Source organism: Leopardus geoffroyi, chromosome A1 (genome assembly GCF_018350155.1).
Source record: "Leopardus geoffroyi isolate Oge1 chromosome A1, O.geoffroyi_Oge1_pat1.0, whole genome shotgun sequence".
Taxonomy (NCBI): Eukaryota; Metazoa; Chordata; class Mammalia; order Carnivora; family Felidae; genus Leopardus; species Leopardus geoffroyi.
Genome location: NC_059326.1, coordinates 206,962,501 through 206,978,365, shown reverse-complemented (window position 1 = coordinate 206,978,365; position 15,865 = coordinate 206,962,501).

Sequence of the window (15,865 nt, the reverse complement as noted above, 5' to 3'; positions counted from 1 at the left end):
AAATACAAAAGCAGAGGAAGAAATGTAAAGCATGACTTGATTGCTGACTTTCAGGATGAAGGTGGCCGTGAGCCAGGAAAATGCTGACAGTCTCTAGAAGCTGGAACAACCACCGGCAACAGCCAGCAAGAAAATGGAGCTTCAGTCCTATGACCAACCACACAGATCTGAATTTTTTTAACAAGTCAGAAAGAGCCTGAAAGTGCATTTTTCTCCAGAGCCTTCAGGTTAGAGCCCCAGCTGGCCAATAGCTTGATTTAGGCCTCATGGGACCCAGAGCAGAGAAATCAGCTGGGCCTACTGCACTTCTACCTATGGAACTGTGAGATGATACATTTGTGTTGTTATATAGGAAAGTTGTCAAGAAATTAAATTCCAGCAGTTCTTATCGCAAGGAGAAATTTTTTTCCTTTCTTCTTTTCTTCTTTCTTTTATCGTTTCCATATGAGAAGATGGATATTAGCTGACCCAGTTGTGGTAATCATTTCACAATCAATGTAAAACAAACCACCATGCTGTGTGCCTTAAGCATACACAGTGATGTATGCTTATTTATTTCTTAAATATTTATTTAAGCCAATTATTTCTTAATAAACTGGAGGAAAAATTTTGTGTTGTTTTAACCTGCTGCTGTTATTATACCAGCAATAGAGCATTAACATACTATTCTACCTCCCAATACACAAATAAAAAATCTCTAATCCTGCCACCCACAGATAATCACTGTAAACATGTGAGTGTATATCTTTTTATCCTTTTTTGTATGTATATATATATTGGTATGAATTTAAAATTATGCTGAATGTACTATTTTTAACATCTGTATTTCAAGCCTGATGTTTCATTTTGATTATCTTCTCATGTTTTTAAACATTCTTCTAAAAGAATTGTAACGGCTAATACTATTCCACTGAATAGTTCTACAACAGTTTAATGCCCTACCTTTGAATATTTAGGTTGCTCTGAATATTTTACTAATAGTCACATAAACCAGATAATTAATGGGAACTCTTATCCTTTGAGATTTATACTGGCTTTCTTTTTTAAGTTTATTTATTTATTTTGAGAGAGAGAGAGAGAGAGAGAGAGAGTGTGTGTGTGTGTGTGTGTGTGTGTGTGTGTGTGCGCGCGCGCGCGCGGGGGAGGGGCAGAGAGAGAGGGAAAAAGAAAATCCCAAGCAGACTCTGCACAGCACAGAGCCTGACATGGGGCTCAAACCCACAAACCATGAGATCATGTCCCAAGCCAAAATCAAGAGGCAGATGCTTAACTGACTGAGCCACCCAGGTGTCCCTAGACTGGTTTTCTTAAAGACACTATTTCCATGACCTGAAAGAGCCAAGATTTCATGAAATAATCAGGGACTTATAGTTTTAAGGTGGCATCTATTTTCCCATGCTGCCTCTAGGTATGTAGCTTTTCCTCAGATTAAAATTTTACCTTTTCCTGTTACCTTTTCTTGTTCCTCAGGACCCTAAATCATTAATGACCGATAAAGCTTTATTGATATGTTTGTATATAAACTTATATAGAAATGGTTTCAATTTCCTTCTAAATTTTCCCCAGTTAACATGATCTACCTTTCTTATGCTGAAGTTGGAGTTACAGATAAAATTTTTTTCATGTTTCACAGCACTGCAATAAACATTCATATATACACTTCTTGATACATATTATTGAGTATTTCCTTAGGATAAAGGCCTTTATATGGAATTACTGAATGCAAAAGTATGCACCTGTTCAAAGCTTTCATTCTTCACAGCATCCCAGTTGCTTTGTACAAATTTGTTGTTCAGATACCAAACCAATGCTAAAAGGTTTAGTGAAAAGATCTTTGCGTTGGAAGTCAAGAAAACTATTTTTTTCTACTTTTTTTTAAAATTTTATTTTAAATTTTTGTTAATTTACTTCCAAATTAGTTAGCATATAGTGCAACAATGATTTCAGGAGTAGATTCCTTAGTGCCCCTTACCCATTTAGCCCATCCCCCCTCCCACAACCCCTCCAGTAACCCTCTGTTTGTTCTCCATATTTATGAGTCTCTTCTGTTTTGTCCCACTCCCTGTTTTTATATTCTTTTTGTTTCCCTTCCCTTATGTTCATCTGTTTTGTCTCTTAAAGTCCTCATATGAGTGAAGTCATATGATTTTTGTCTTTCTCTGACTAATTTCACTTAGCATAATACCCTCCAGTTCCATCCACATAGTTGCAAATGGCAAGATTTCATTCTTTTTGATTGGCGAGTAATCCTCCATTATATATATATATATATACCACATCTTTTTTATCCATTCATCAATCGATGGCCATTTGGGCTCTTTCCATAATTTGGCTCTTGTTGATAGTGCTGCTATAAACATGGGGGTGCATGTGTCCCTTCGAAACAGCACAACTGTATCCTGTGGATAAATGCCTAGTAGTGCAATTGCTGGGTCGTAGGGTAGTTCTATTTTTAGTTTTTTGAGGAACCTCCATACTGTTTTCCAAAGTGGCTGCACCAGCTTGCATTCTCAAGGAAAACTATTTTTGATGCTCAGATCTGCAAGCAGCTAGGTTTCTCTGGTTTTCTGGCTTCATCCTTTCCTCAAGTGCAAAATGAGGGTCTTAGTTATAGAGGGTCCCATTATGCAATGCTTTGAAAAGCAAGCTGAGGATTTCATGTTCTAAGCAGTATGTTACAATAACGAGCTAGGATTAAATATATTTCTTAAAACAGTTGGCAGTCTCATGTTGAATCTATTCAGGGAGAAGTTACAAATATGCCTCTACTGAAACCTCTTATCTTATTAAAGCATATTTCCTTTTCAAATGTTAACCATGCAGGAAAAAGAAGGGTTGGACCTATTAGCAAATTTTGTGCATTGCTCATTTCCCTAATTATTAATGAATATTGTTCTTCCACATCACAAATTCATTTCTGAACTCATAATTAAATGACTAATAAATATAAGGTTTTGTATCCAGTAAAGGAAATAACCAAATAATTTCCTATATTTGATGGCATTTAGGTTTATTAAAAGCACATGACCTCACTCTTCCTGATGCTGACATCAGGGTGCCCTGGAGAGAAGTGGTGGGAGAAAGCTGGTCATTTTTTGGTTAGGGTTTTCAGTATGACACAACAAAATTTACCTTTTTGTCAAAGAAACCCTGAGAACAAAAGCCAGTTTTTATTAACTGAGAAAGGAAGTTGCTAATTTGTTAAACACAAAGAAATACAGTAATTTGGTCCATAATATGTGGAGAAATTCCTTTAATATAAGCTGAACTTTAGCTCTTTGTCTGCTTCACTGAACAGTTATCGTGGCTATTTCCTCCCTTTCCAAAAACTTGGGAATTTCATTGTTTCTTAGATTATCCTCACTGGAATGTTCTTACAGATGAAGTGGGTTTTTTTGTTTTATTTTGTTTTTTCACAGTTTTCTTGTGAAAAGAAAAAAAAAAGATCTTACATATGCTAGGTATGTTTTCAGGTGACCAAGATTCTAGGTGTCACAAATCCTAGTGACCTTGTCATTGTCATGGGTGAATTCTTGTTACAACAGCACCTGTGGTTTGATTATACAATAAAATCAGAGCTTTAAAGAGAATATACCCCTTTAATGTGTGCAGAAAAGAGAATATACCCCTTTAATGTGTGCAGATTTTGAGTTTATGGATCCTGAATAGGAGACGTATGTTCTTTAATAGCAGTTCTCTAGTTTGGGTTCGTATCACAATCTCCTGGGAACTTCATAAAAATACAAAGGTCCAGGCTGTGCATCAATGAAACTGGGACTCTAGATCTCCGGTGGATTATGTTACATACCAGAGTTGGATGGTGGACCACTATTCTTGAACTGTATTTATAAATTGTGTTTTTTTAATGTGTGCATGAAAAACCTGAAGACCTTTCTGAAATGCAGATTCTGATTCAGTAGAACTGGACTGGGCTGTGAGAATCTGCACCGCTAGCAAGTGCCCAAGTGATGCCTATGCTCTGGTCCACAGACCACATTTTCATCCAGAAGGCAGAGTCGAGGGCATGGTTTACATCCCTTTACGTACAACATCCGCTTCAAACCAATGAGAATTAAAATTTTCCACTTCCAGCAGTGGCTTGCCTAGGAGATATCAAAACTGACTGTTGTGTTGTATCACAGCTGGCTCTAAACAACTGAAGTTTCCCTGAACTTTGAGTGACCTGGATGCCAGATCCTTCCTGGACCTAACGGAAGACACTTTTCCTGACAAACAAAAAAAATGAGACTATTTAACTAAATGTACACAGACCTGCGGACTCATCCTGCCCCCCTCAGAGTGCTAGTATTCTATGCTCAGTGTAATTGTGAACGCCTCCTCTCTAGCATATAAAATCCCGATTTTTCTCCTCCAGCAAATGATTCAGTGAATCGAATTTCTTCACTGACATGTGTTCTCTTGCCTGGCAAGTTAATGGTTTAGACTTGCTTTGTTGTTGTTGTTAATTTTGTTCTAGAAGTCTTTGTTTTATTTTTTGACACTAGTTTTAAGGCACTATTTTTTTCAAAACCCTGTTAAACATATTATGCCTTTCTCAAATCATGCCTGCCTAGGAAACCATCCTTCCCCCACCCCTCCCCTCCCAAAAAAAAACTGTGCTGTAGTATTACCACTTAGTGAGAGTTCCCATCCCCTGCCAGCTGAGGTAGTGTGACTATGCTGTGCTCCGGGGCAGCACCAGACTTCATTCTTTACCTCTGCTGTATACCTGCCCCATGACTGGCCATTTGTGGGTTTACATCTTGGCTTCTCCAGGCCAGAATGAACACTTTGAAAATAAGGGCCATATTGTTGTTTTTGTCATTGTTTTATATTTGTAGCTCTGCTGAACTGAAACGGGTGGTAGTAAACAGTAATGCTATCTTGTTCCTTGGCACATCAGAATTCACAAAGCACTTTTATAGACATTATATAATATGATGGTTGTGACAGATAGGAAAGATTTTACGGTTCCAACAAGAAAGCTAAAACTATGAGAAGATAACCTCAAAGTCACATGTAATTAAATGTCAGAAAAAAAGACCTAACCCACATCTTTTTCCTGTAGAAACACATTAATCCCTCTTCAACCACAAGCAATAAACAGAAATTTGCTTACTGATTTTTACTTTTAATTCCTTATCAGGATACGGTAAAAGAAAATCCTGGGGAAATAAGTCAGATAAGATTTGATGGGGCATAATGTTTCCCAAAAACACCATGTGCAGGGGAAGCAGACCTGGCTAGAACAGAAAAAGGTATATGGAAGAAATCCCAGTATGTGTGGAAAGATTAAAACAGAGCAAGAGAAGACAGATATTAAACACTGCCAAGAGGACAAGGAGAGTTTCAGCCTGAGTTCCTAGCAACAGCTTGTTTTGGTGTTCAGTACACTTCCTATTCTTGGCAGTCCATCCTGCAGCTGCAGAATTTGTTTGCTTACTGATTGCTATCTGTTTGTGTGTCTTAAAGCAGGTAAAGCTGACTCCCATTTGCAGCACTGTGGTAGACTATATATTTTTAAAGCCATCCAATTATACAATACTTAAAAGTATTGTGGTAGGTACAATATAACAAACCTTTTTTTAAAATGTTTATTTATTTATTTTGAGAGAGAGAGGGATAGAGAGAATTGCAAGCAGGCTCTGTGCTGTTAGCACAGAGCCTGATGTGGAGCTTGAACCTACAAATCACGAGATCATGACCTGAGCCAAAATCAAGAGTCAGAGGTTTAACTGACTGAGCCACTCAGGCAACCCATATAATAACCTTTTTTAAAATTTATTTTATTTTTTTTTTAAGTTCATTTACTTATTTTGAGAGAGCATGTGTGTGTGTGGGGGGGGGAGGGACAGAGAGAGAGAGAGAGAGAGAGAGGGAATCCAAAGCAGGCTCCGCACCACCAGTGCAGAGCCTGAGGCAGGGCTCAAACTCACGAACTGTGAGATCATGGCCTGAGCCAAAGTCCAGCACTTAACCAACTGAGCCAGCCAGGAGCTCCACTTTTTTTTTTTTCAAATGAGAAGTCAAGCTCATGAGAAACTAAAAGAAGGGAAGGGAAGGGAAGGGAAGGGAAGGGAAGGGAAGGGAGGAAGAGAAGGAAGTTAGGAAGGAAGTTAGGAAGGAAGGAAGGAAGGAAGGAGGAAAGAAAAGAAAAGAAAAGAAAAGAAAAGAAAAGAAAAGTAAAAAAATACTAGTCTTATAGTGGTGGGCAACCTCAGGAGAACTGGATTTACCTAGAGGCATTTGTCAGTAGCAGAAACTTAGTGCTTTGTTTTATAGGATCTTTCAGAAAAAAAGAGGGCGAAAAAGGCCTTGAGCACTTCGGGTAAATCAAAGGAAAAACTACCAGCTTCTGAAACAAAGAGATAGCAAAGAAACAGTTGCTGCCTCAGCTCCAGCTGAGGCAAAACATCTCCCCTGAGGATCCGGATCCTTGTGGTCTGGCAGTTGAATGCACATTACCTACTTAGTCAATGGTGACCAAAAATCTCTAAACTGAGAAACAAACTTCACATAGTTCTGAGTTTAATATCCTGGGCATCTGGCAGAAGCAAAAGCAAACAGAACACACCATCAGATCTAAGCTGCCAAGTTATACCAAAACAAAAAAAAAAAAAAAAAAAAAAAGAGAAAGCCCCTAAAAGCAGGAGCTAGCAGAAACAAAAACAGCACAATTAGATTTGTAAGCACTTTAGAAATTAAAATTCTTAGAATCAAAATACATAATTAGTATGTGTTAAATGTTTGGGGGAAAAAAGAAGAAAATAAAAACAGCAGATGAACTACATAGATAAAATTTACAGGAAAAGAAAATTGATGTGAGAAATTGATTATAGAGTAGACTCCATTCTTCAACCCTCCGTATAATCATACCTTCTGCAATGTGACTTTGCAGATCTTCCCATCAAATGGTGAGGTCTATTTCCCCAGTCTTCCAGCCTGAGACTGGTTTTTTGATTGGCTTTGGCCAACAGGATGCGGCAGAGGTAAAGGTTTGCAGAGCCAACTCCCCCATTAAGCATGGGAGCTCACACTGCGTAGGGCCCACAAAAATGTCTTAATCTGAATCTTTTTAAAGGCAGAATAAAGACGACTATAACAAATGTACAGTAATGAATCCAGTCTGGATTATGTTCATATTTATGCCAAGGCAGTTATAAAATATAATTTTTAATACGTTTTTATGGAGCAAGGCCCGCAAATACAAAGATGCTAGGCCTCGGTAGGCCCAGCGTGCTTCTACTTGTTCTATTTTAACCCTGTCACCACCATGAGAATATTGATAGGCTAACTTGTTAGAGGAGAAGAGACAACCTGGAACAGAGCTGAGTCATCCCGGCTGAGCCCCAGACACTTTGGTGGAAACCAGCCCAAATCAGCAAAGCCGCATAGCCAACACAGAGCTGCCTATAGACACAAAAGCAAGCCCAGTGGAGACAGAAAGATCAATCTGCTGACCTGGTTCATGACCAATAATGCATGCTAATTGTTATAAGCCACTGAGTTTGGGGGTGGTTTATTATGCAGCGGTAACAAGCTGCCACAGTTAGCGAACTGAAAAAAAATTCCTAGAATGAAGCCAAGAGAGACGAAGTGAAACGATGAAACTAAAAGCATGGAAGGTAAGAATGAAAGGGTTCACATTATCCCCAGAGTTCCACATGGCAACAGGAGAGAAGCTATGTCTGAGATGGTGATGACTAAATATTTTAGAGTTGATGAAGAACGTAGATGGTAAGCTCAGGAAGGACAAGCAGCAGAATAAAAGGGAGCTGTAGTTAGATACGTTAAAGTGAAATAGTAAACCATCCAAAATAAAATATATTTAAAGCAGCTACAAAGAGAAAAAAGGTTACCAAAAGCTGGCAATGTCACAAAGGTATGGCAAAATATGAAGCTTTCTATAGTCATGGTGTGGGCGCAAAGTCTATGCAGATTTCAAATACTGCACTCAATCTTCCTTGATCATCTACATGCCCCAGGGGATGGGGGGGGGGGGGTTTCTCTCCCTTCTGGTTGTCAGCACTCTGTGAGAGCTCCTCGTACAGCACATATCCCATCATTGTTAGTATCAGCATTATTTGCGCACAGGCCCAAATTTCTTATTTAATATGGGAAAGTAGTTCTTTTAATTCAAAAGCATCTTCAAAAATAATAATATTAATACTTTGATATTTGCTTTTATGATAGTCTTTTCAAAATATCATTATGTCTTTTCATATTTTTCAACAATATTGAACTGGGCAAAACCTTAAAACATTTAATTGGCCCAGTATTTTACCAACACTCCCCAGTATATGTTCACATTTAAAACATATTACGATTCTAGTTACTGACAGTATGCCAACAGAATGCAAATAAAGTAAGCAGTAGAACACATCTAGAAGGGGATGCATGCTAAGGATGCTTTTACAAATTTCATTATACATGGTACAATGTGTGTTTATACAGATACATCCTGTTTATCTTCCTATTGTGTTTATTTTACAATTTTGGATAGATAAGTACTCACTTTCTACATTTTTATGGACATGGAAATGCTACTCACAGCTATGCTATATAGAACCTTGTGATTACCTTTGTTTTCTTGCATATTTCCCCCTTCTGGAGAGGGGGGAATTGTCTTAATTGTCTTAATTTATAAAAATAATTGTCTTAATTTATAAGAATAAATTCTTTTCTTTTTACAGCTTTAAGTTCACATCAAAATTGAGCAGGATAACTGTCTTGATTTCCCTTGTTTTCATGTTTCATATGTTTTTATAATTTAGACCCAAGGTCTCCCTAATGTGTTTCAATGTGCTCTCCATACATTTAAGCACATTAATTGTCCTATCAATTTTACAATTTTGAAGAAACCTCTCCTGAAAGCATGACTTCTATCTTGACTGGTTTCTTTCTATTTTGACTAAATGATTCTCTAGGTCAAAGACTGTACTTTTTTTTAAACGTCTTTGAAGCCCTTACTGCTGGCATGGTGACTTAATTATTGTGAGTCTTCAGTAAATTACTAAATAAATGATGACCCTACTGCAAGAGGAAAGCAGATGGAGAAGAGGCTGTGTAACTGAGCTACTTCCTCCAATGTTCCAGTCAACTGACCATGGAGAGAGCTTTTATTATCTCCAGTCTGTAGGAACGGGTCTGCTTCAATAGGGGGTCCCAGATCTGGAACTTTGTCTCAGCTATCCGTTCAGTCCCAACAACGGGCAACTCTACTCATTTAATTGACTTGTCACTTGGGAACATACAGCAACTGCCTACGACATACTTGTTTGAATGGACATATAGAAGATCATTCAATATCCTTCTCATTTATCAGCCTGCCATTTTACATAAATAATGAAAAAATGAAGCACATAAGTGTAAATGCATTATCATCATCTGTTGCACACATTCAATGTCCCTGAAAATAATTGATACAGGTGATTTGATCTCCCAAAATCAGGAGATAGAATCTCATTTCTTTCAACTTGATTAGAAACTGTCCTATAGCTCAAATACACTAATATCTGAGAAATGCAATTATATGATTCCTTTACAGATTTTATGTTTACATTTTTTTATCTTACTATGGAAAATATTGTGTTTATATTAGAAGTCGTAAAATAGAGAAAGCAATGAGCAGACAGAGTCCTAAAGGTGGAAACCCAGCTCTGAAATCTATTCATAAAACCTTAGCCAATGCCTACTTTCTGTCTCTGTTTTCTCTTATAAAAAATAATGATAATAATACCCACTCTCACCTCCAGGATTGCTTTGACTATATGATGAGACAGAGTATAATAATATTTTATAAGTCTTAAAGCACATTGAAAATATAAAATACCCTTTCATTCTATATTTTAGATATAACCATAGGTTAAAGATTCCTAATATACATAAGAAAATAATAAGAAGCCATACATAGCAAAATACCATAGGATGGCAATGAAGGGCTGTGTTTAATGAGCATGCGATCTGGAGACAATCTACCCTAGGTTCAAATCCTAGCTCTGCCACATACTGGCTGAGTGACTATAGTTAAATTATATATCCTCCCTTTTCTCAGTATTCTTATTTGTGAAATGGGAATAATAATACTATTATCCATCCCAAAGGGATATAAGTTAAATAAGCATATAAAGCATATAGCCCAGTGTCTAACATATGGTAATCATACAGTAAAGATTAGATATTTTCCATCATAATTATTATTGCTGAACACTACAAATAACTGGTATTAGCGTTCAATTTACCTTAATTCTTCTGCCAAAATCTACACTATTCTCAGGGGCTATTTTATACTTACAGGGAAACATAGAGTTATTCCATTAAAATCATTGATGACACATTATAAAATCAAATTGTTTTTATTTTTAAAAAACTTCGGGGGGAGATTTAATCACTAGCATATTTTGCAGATAAGGAAATAGACACACAGTGAATGCACCCACTTGATTAAGATCATACCACTTGTTCCTGGCAGAGTTTACAGTAGAATCTGGGGCCCCTGACATCTAAGTGTGCTGCCTTCCGGATATCTCCAATTATCTCCAAAGATGTACAAGATCTTCTAAGTCATAAAAATTACGAGCACATACCCTGCCTTATCAGTAGGTGGACTTTTTGTGCACTTGCTCATTAGAATGTAAAAGAACGTTCCAACTACTACGTATTATGTGTACCTATGTATATATGTTATAAATGCACATATGGGAAGATTAAAAACTTATGTTTTACTAGAGTTATCAGTTGCCACATACTTGAGGTAGAGATGCCTTGAGAAATGTAAACAATAGCTCATTATGTATTTCCAATTAGTGGATGTAACTTCATTTTGTTTTAAAATTTGAGATACTAGCTAAATCCACTTAGATTCACTTAAGTTTTAAATCATGATAATCCCCATCTGAAATGTGACTACAAAAATAGGTGGCTTTGCACTTACCCTGCAATCTACTATTTTTCAAGTTAATATTTTCAGTACCATTCTTATACAAAAATAATAAAATTAAATAGAACAAAAAACAACAACAAAAAGAGTAACATGTAAATAGCCTCAATAGTTTCCCAGACTTGAATAATTTCTGTCTGGCCAAAAGAGTCTATATAACCTCTAAGCATTTCTACTCAAATAACGACTTTCCCTGTGAGACAGGAAGATGGCAGGATGTCCATCCCTAGAATACTGTGACCCAGGACAATTGCCCCACCACAGTCCTCTCGGGACCTCCTGCCTGCTCATACTGCCGAGTAGATGAGCAGAGACTGAAGAAAGCAAACAGTGGGGAAAGCACTTACTCAATCAGCTCATGCTGCCTCATGGAAATTCCTTAATGTTTATTTTAATCCAATTTTATTTGGATACCATGTGATGGAGACTTGGAGGAGAAAAAAACAACCTGATTTGCACTGAGTTCCACATCTCTCCATGGCATTTTTTTTTATTTTAATTTTTTTTAATGTTTTACTTATTTTTGAGAGAGAGAGAGTATGGGAGAGGGGCAGAGAGAGAGGGAGACACAGAATCCAAAGCAGGCTCCAGGCTCTGAGCTGTCAGTCAGCACAGAGACTGAGGTGGGGCTTGAACCCACAAACCGTGAGATCATGACCTGAGCTGGAGCCGGTCGCTTAACCGACTGAGCCACCTGGGCGCCCCTCCTTGACATTTTTTTTAAAGTTTATTTATTTATTTATTTATTTATTTATTTATTTATTTTGAGAGACAGAAAGAGAGCACACCCATGTGCAAAAGCACAGGGAAGCAAGTGGGAGGAAGGGCAGAGCGGGATAGAGCGACAGAATCCCAAGCAGGCTCCCTGCTGTCAGCGCAGCTCAAGGCAGGGCTCTATCCCATGAATTGCTGGGAGCTTAACCAACTGTGCCTCCCAGGCGCCACTCTCTTTGGTATTTTTGAATCTGTGAGATCCCATAGGAAAGTGCCAAAAAGTACACAGTTCACTGTTGAGAAATCAAAGCAATACCATCATTTTTCTAATTGTAGTGTCATAAATTAAGTATAATCTTGAGCTGTGACTAAACATTCAGTTAATCTGGGTCAGGAAATAGGCTCCTTGCTATCTTTTTTTCCTGACCTGACTATGGGGACCTGCGTGCTTTCCCTACTCAACATGGGCTGCCTCCTGATTTCAGAAATTTGTGTTCTCCCTGAAGCCCGAGTGTACTTTGTCCCTCATGTCTTCAAGTGTTGTTCTCTGGAGTTCAGCTAACAAGAATGTAGTCAGTCTATTAGTGGTTGTGCCTCCATATTAAGAAGGTATATTTTGGGGCACCTGGGTGGTTCAGTCAGTTAAGCATTAGACTCCTGATTTCCACTCAGGTCATGATCTCACAGTTTGTGAGTTCCAGCCCCATGTCAGGCTCAATGCTGACAGCACAGAGCCTGCTTTGGATTCTCCATCTCCCTCTCTCTCTGCCCCTCTCTCACTCTCTCTCTTTCTCAAAAATAAATAAATAAACACTTCTTTTAAAAGTACCTTTCTTTATTTTCAATATATGGCTGTGGCTTTTTTGCAGATATTGCTTTACTTAGTCTGCTTCTCAAAGGATAATTTCACACCTGTTGCAAGAAAATAAAGAGTACAAAGACCACATATTATGTATTTACTATACTTTGTATTATAGAAAGTTTTAAGCATAAACAAAAATGGAAAAAAATACTATAACTCATTTCCATGTGCCCATCAAGCAGCTTCAACAATTAGGAACTCAGGGCACATCTTGCTTCATCTATATCCCTTACCTACTCCCCCTTGGATATCCATCTGATGTTCTCCATGCTGCCATATCTTTTGCAGCTTCTGCCAGTTCTTCAGCTCTAAAAGTGAGAGACTTAGAAGCAAGACAGAGGGCCCCTGTGAAGATGCAGAAAAGCCAGCAGAGATTGGCATCTCATAGCAACGGAAAGAGAAAAGCTGGACTCTGGGTCTGGAAAGAAAACAAGGACTTGAGAAACTAAGACCCTTGAGCAAAGAAAATGAGCCCAACACCCTTGGCTGGTTCCTCCTTGAGGCAGTTGCCACATCTCTAGATGTGCAGGGCAAGAAGCCAAAGGCCCAAGTAAAACACTGGTGAAAAGCCAAGCAGAGTTTTCAGCATTCTTACAATGCAAGGGTGACAAAAACAAAAAAAAAAAAGTGAGGGGGGGGGTGGTATCCAGGGCCTTACCAGACCATGACAAACTCCCCAGGCTCTCAATCTGAACTCCAGAGGGCTACACCCTAGCATGGGGTAAACCAGAAGCAAACTGATTGATATGAGTCATGAATTATTGGTCCATATTTAGCAAGAGGATAAAGTGTCTCCTCTCTAAAGAAAATGCAGCAACAATTTTTCATATAGGACATGGGCAGTCGATCAGAATTACCAGGTATGTCAAGAAACATGGCCAAAACTAAAAAGAAAAGAAAATGCTCACAGGTATCTCAAATATTGGAATTATCAGAAACAGTCTTTAAAAATAACTGTGATTAATATATTCACAAAAATATACAACAAAATAGACAATTTAATAGAGGCCTAGAATCTGTTTCCTTAGAAAACGTATATTCTAGAACCGCAAAAGATAGTAACTAAAAATAATATCCAGCTGTATTCAGATGTCTTTGTCTTATAACTGTTTTGTGGGTCTTTTAAAAATAGTTTGGTTTAAGGGGCACCCAGGTGGCTCAGTCAGTTGGGCGTCCAACTTCGGCCCAGGTCATGATCTTGTGCTTCATGGGTTCAAGCCTTGCATCGGGCTCTGTCCTGACAGCTCAGAGCCTGGATCCTCCTTCAGATTCTGTGTCTCCCTCTCTCTCTCTCTGTCCCTCCCCTGCTTGCACTCTTTGTGTCTCCCAAGAAAAAATAAACATTAAAATAATAATAATAATAAATTAATTAAAAAATAGTTTGTTTTAAATGGTATTCAAATTAATTCCATATAGTTTGCTTGGTTGATATACCTCTTAAGTATCTTATAAACTATAGGCTTTAAGCTATAGGTTTTAATATGTAGGTTTCCTTTTCATCTTTTTTTCTTCCCTTTACAGATTTTCTTAATAAAGCCAGGTTCTTTGTTCTTCATTTTCTTCAGTTGGGATTTTGCTATTTGTTTTCCCATGGTGTATTATGTTCCTTCCTCTGTCCTCTGGATTGCTGTGTCCTGCTAGTTAGATCTGGATGTTTCATGAGATTCAGGTCCAGTTTCTTTGGCAAGGGTGTTTCATATTTCATGGGTGGTGATATGTACTTCCACAGGAAGTGTATAACGATGAATTATCTTTCACTTTATGATGTTAGCAGTCATAAGTGGTCATTGCCTAGATCCATAATTTCATTAGAGGTTGTGAAATGGTGATATTCTAATTTTGTCATTTAGTCACCATTTATTAACTAGAATATCTCTATAAGAGGATTCGTGTCATCCCTATAAGGCTACCTTGAGAAAAGACAGGATAAATGAATGATTCCTTTCCTTTATTTACAAGTTTCCAAAATACTAAGTTGGTTCACTAGCATCATTCAACATTTAAATTTTAAGTATCATTACGAATTAATGGATTTAAAAGCATTTGTTGTGTCTAGCCTATTTTATTTATAACCCATTCTGAAGCTCCAATTAATGGAACCCTATGTAATTGGCTCCTGAACACTTTTGAAATCATCTTTGTTGTCACTGATAGCTTTCAAGCCACAGATTTTTAGTCTGAACCATTTTCAAGGAAACAGAAGCATTTTTAGAACACATAAATATCCTCATATATGTATGCACATATGTTTATGTGTATATACAGATGTGGTGTATCCTCATATATGTATGCATCATCCAGGTGAGTCACAGTTCCCAACTGAAAACAAATGAAGAAAAACCTAAAATTAAAGAGTGGCTTAAATCCCTCTACTTATGTACCAGGCAGTAAAGCAAAAATTTCCATCGGTTGCCTGCCATTTCCCCTAACTGCCATATATTTTGTAGCATAGTGTGGGTAACTACAATAAAACAAGGAGAGAAGATGACAATGTTATTTCTTCTTTGAGAACTAAGAAAGAGGAAACTGTTTTAAGATGTGACAAAGTAACTATATTTAAGCCCCTGGCATCATGCAGGTTAGGACTAGTCTATGTAAAAAAAATAACTTAAGTGAGTACAGAATGGTAGGGGGAGTAGAGGGAAAACAGAATTTTCTGAAGGAGATTATATCATTGCCTTTTAGAGAGAACAAATTATTTCTTGGGTGCCTACAACAGTGTGGAGACAAACCTTCTTGGAAAGGAGATAAACAGGATGAATTTTAGGCATGTGGTTCTTTCCAAACTTCTAATTTCACAGGGTCAGTTCACCAAAAATAAAATTGTCATAGTAACTTATTGTTTGTCATGTTAAGGCTGGATAATTGGCATCCTATTGTTTGTACAGGACAAAATATTACAGGAAGAACACCATGTGACTTGGGTACCTCTGGGTTCTCGTGGGAACAAGAAGGTTCTTAGCAAAAAGGGGAAAATATTCAAACAACATTACCACAAGCTCACTAATGGCTTTTCTCTGCTTAAAAGTGGAAATTGAGGGAATTTTACATGTTTTGTGTATTTTTTCAAAAATATGAAAATATATCTTTTCAAAAGTAAAGTAGGGAAACTGGAATATTTATTAGAATTCTGGTCACCATTTCTGCCATGATACAAGAGGCTGCAGTGTTTAGAGAAAAGTGTAATTAAAACTATGTACTTTGTCATCTGTTCTGATTTGGTTTTGCATATTTGGGTTTTTTTAAAATATTACTTATTGTCAAATTGGTTTCCATACAACACTCAGTGCTCATCCCAACAGGTGCTCTCCTCAATGCCCATCACCCACTTTCTCCTCTCCCCCACTCCC